The sequence below is a fragment of the Dipodomys ordii genome, unplaced genomic scaffold (genome assembly GCF_000151885.1).
Source record: "Dipodomys ordii isolate 6190 unplaced genomic scaffold, Dord_2.0 Scaffold103, whole genome shotgun sequence".
NCBI lineage: Eukaryota > Metazoa > Chordata > Mammalia > Rodentia > Heteromyidae > Dipodomys > Dipodomys ordii.
This window is the reverse complement of record NW_012267319.1, coordinates 2,874,304-2,878,089: the sequence shown is the minus strand read 5'-3', so window position 1 is coordinate 2,878,089 and position 3,786 is coordinate 2,874,304. Positions and strand designations below refer to the sequence as shown.

The 3,786-nt window shown below is 55.3% G+C and overlaps 1 protein-coding gene across 3 annotated transcripts in view; it reads right to left on the bottom strand.

Moving 5' to 3' along the window:
- The window catches only part of Agpat3 (1-acylglycerol-3-phosphate O-acyltransferase 3), a 70,999-nt gene that overhangs the window by 41,473 nt on the left and 25,740 nt on the right, over nucleotides 1-3,786 (bottom strand). For 2 of the 3 annotated variants that reach the window (XM_013027412.1, XM_013027414.1), the window contains exon 2: nucleotides 163-231. The exons of the other annotated variant lie outside the window; for it this stretch is intronic. The gene's annotated coding sequence lies outside the window, so the exon portion shown is untranslated. The remainder of the gene's footprint in view (nucleotides 1-162; nucleotides 232-3,786) is intronic. 3 annotated transcript variants of the gene reach the window in all.

Here is a 3,786-nt window from a genome sequence, read left to right as displayed (position 1 = left end):
GGAGGGGAGGGGAGGGGAGGGGAGGGGAAGCGCACCTATCACGGCCAGTCCCAGCCCCAGAGCTCACAGCCCCACCAACTGCTGCTCAGCAGGGCGCTCCGGTGGGCGCTGCCCCAGGCTTCCCCTCCCCCGCCGAGACGAACACAAGCGTCGCTCACTCACCGAGGCACAGGTCAGCAGGGCTGGCGGCGACTGTCCTCGGAAGGGTCAGCAGAGGTGGCTCTCAGGGGCCTGGGAGGGAGACACGGCTGAGCTGTGATGGGGTCTGGAGGGCCAGGTGGGGCTTGGGGCACAGCCTTCTGTGCATTAGCTGTCTCTCCCCACTGGGGGCACCCCACAAGCAGAAGCAAACACCAAGGGGTCCTGGGCCGGGCAGGGAGGCCTCCCACTGCCTGAGAGGCCAGAGGTCATGTCCAGAGCCCCGTCCACTGCCCCTCCTCACCCACACCTGAGCCGGAGCCGTCCACTGCCCCTCCTCACCCACACCCGAGCCCGAGCCGTCCACTGCCCCTCCTCACCCACACCCGAGCCGGAGCCGCTGGAGTCCAGTCAGCAAACGCCTTTGCCCACGTACAGTAAACTGTGGGGGAAAGTTCAACCCCAGAACCGCCAAAAAGAAACGGAATTTCAGTAAAATGCACAGAAATCTCTCCATCTTCACCACGAGTGACGCCCGGCCGGGCAGCTCCGAGCACGCACCGTGCTGGGCGGCCCCTGCCTCTACCAGTTCCAGAACTTCCCCACCTCCCCCCACTCCCCACCCCTACCACCAGCACCCCTGAACCTGGGGCTCCAGGAGAAGAGAAAACAGTCAGGCTGCTGGCGGCCACCTGTTTCTTCGCTGAGCGCAGTGTCAGGTTCGAGCGGGTTCGCTCGCGTGGCGTGGCGAGCTGTCCCCTGGCTCCCGCAGGCCCACGCCAGCCTGCACCGCCCGGCGCCCGGCGCCCTGCGGTCTGGTGCTAGCATCACAGTGACTGGCTTTTCTTCTACAAGCCGCAAGGCTTTCGCTTTGATATTTAAGCGATGGTACATTTCTACTTAGTGTTCTATAGGGTAAGGAGCTCCTGCACACCTCCCAGCAGACAGGAGGCTGAGACTGGAGGAAGGGAGCTCAAGGCCACCCTGGTCTATACACCAAAACGTTATCTTAAAAACCAAAGACATGAAGTAGTGAACGCCACAGCTTCTGAATGCTCACTGTGGATGCTTTCGTTTTAGGTATTTCAGGCAGGGAATTTCCACGCCAGACCATCACTCTCCACTGAGCCCCAGACCTTGGCTGCTCAGTACCTTATTTTTCAATTTTATTGTTATTAGTTATAGGGTCTCAATACATAGCCTAGGCTGGGCTTGAACCATCATCCTCCTGTCTCCAACACCAGGTGCTGGAATGACAGGCCTGCACCTCCATGCCTGGCTATCCTCCAACATGTTGAAGACATCAGTCTGTCTGTCTGTCTGTCCATTGCCTTTGGACTGCATGATTTATGAGAGAATTTATTTTAATTTTCATCTCTGATCCTTGGTATGCAACAAGATGCTGCCTCTGGCAGCTTTTAAGAAGCAAGCCAAGCCGGGTGCCGGTGGCTCACGCCTGTCATCCTAGCTACTCAGGAGGCTGAGATCTGAGAACGGAGGTTCAAAGCCAGCCAGGGCAGGAAAGTCCATGAGACTCTTATCTCCAATAAAAACCACTCAGAAAGCGAGAATTGGCGCTGTGGCTCAAGTGGTAGAGCACTAGCCTTGAGCTGAAGAGCTGAGAGACAGCGCCCAGGCCCAGAGCTCCAGCCCCACAACAACAACAACAAAAAAGCAGCAAGCAAAGTCCTCTTGAGATTTTCCTGGGCGGCTCCCAGAAGCCTGTGTGTGCTTGTAAGGTCTTCCTATGGTTTCTTCAGCTGGACGTTCGTTGTGCTTCTCAGATACAAGTTTTCACCAAATTAGAATGACTGAAGCTACCTTTTCCATGTTTGTTTCCCCACACCCCTCCTTCCCAGAGCCCCGCCTCCCTGCTCCTCTGACGGGGCGTGGCCGGCCTGTGTGTCCCTGGCTGTCTGCCCTCCACCTAGCAAAGGGCTCTGTGCCACGCACTGTGTCTTCCAGTCCACTGGCCTCTCCTGCCACATCTCACCGACCACCGATCTGACTCAGCACGTTTTCCGTCTCTAGAAGTATTACTCAGGGCTGCTTTCATAGCTCGTTTTCTCACGTTCTCTTACTGGACATGTAGAGTGGACATGCGATGCACACTCCACAGCCGTGCTTGCCGCCCGCCTCCGGATGCAGACTGGCAGCGCCCAGCCAGCTCTGCCCGCGGACTTGCTCCCCGTCTGAATTCTCCTGGTGGAGAGTGTGCTTAGGTCGGCTGCTAGACACCAGGCTGCGCGTAGGATGCTGAGTTCTGCGTGCCACGGCCTTCACCCCGTAAAGCTGCTTGCTTAGGACCAGCGCGTCAAGGGTGCTGGCCCACTTCGCGGGACAAGCACATGCTGCCATCCCCATGCCACATTACAGGACGTGCATGAAGTAAATTTGCCCGTTACCCGGTGAGGGAAGACAACCACCTTGCCGACATCTCACTGCTGGCTGGGTTGTACTGTTGTTGTTTACAGAAGAAAGGTTAGAAGGTTGTTCACACCTGCAATCCCAGCTACTCAGGAGGCTGAGATCTGAGGATCATGTTCAAGGCTAGCTTGGGCAGGAAAGTCCATGAGACTCTTATCTCCAACAAACCACCAGAAAACCAGAAGTGGAGCTATAGCTCAAATAGTAGAGCACTAGTCTTGAGCAAAAAAGCTAAGGGGTAATACCCAGGCCATAATAACTGACGCAATTTTTTAAACTGTAAATAAGATAACCAACCATACCAACTCAAGCAGAAAATGAAATCCAATCCCAAAACTAACTGGAACACTACTTAGAAGGCTGAGGTCTGAGGACCGAGATTTGAAGCCAGCCCAGGCAGGAAAGTCTGTGAGCCTCTCACTTCCAATTAACCACCAAAAACCAGATGTGGAGCTGCAGCTCAGGTGGTAGAGTGGTAGCCTTGAACAAAAAAGCTCAGGGACAGTATCCAGGCCCTGAGTTCTAGCCATAAGACCAGTAGAAAAAAATCCTATAATAATTTCTTATATGAAAGGATCACACCATGGGGCTGGGAAGGTGGCTTGGTGGCCTAGCACACATGAATTCCTCGGTTCCATGCCTCAGTACCACATACACAGAAAAAAACAGAAGTGGTGCTGTGGCTCAAAGTGGTAGACTGCTATCCTTGAGCAAAAGGAGCTCAGGGACAGTGCCTAGGTCCTGAGTTCAAGCTCCAGGACTGGCAAAACAAACAAACAAATCAGCAAGGAGTTTGGAGCCAGAGGCGTGTTGCCCAGGGTGTAGGAGGGGGATCCACAGGTGTCAACACTGATAAAACCAGAGAAACCAGTGCGTCCACAGGGGAACACCTTAGTCAAAGGCCTTCCGGCCTGCCCATGATGAGGGAGGTAGGACTGACTGTGGGCTCTAGAATGTTCTGTGATCCCATATACCAGAGTTTGCTATCTGGGCATTTTTTCCCTGGGAGTCCAGGGTCAAGGACCAATCACAGCCTAACAAGTCACGGGGGCCTTGGCACAGGACCGGGAAAGGCGTGTGCATGGGAGGAGCGTGCACCAGAGGATTGTGCATGGGATGCCTGTGTACAGGAGGAGTGTGCACGGGAGGTGTGTGCAGGGGAGGAGTGTGCACGGGAGGCCTGTGTATGGGAGGTGTGTGCACAGGAGGCGTGTGTACAGG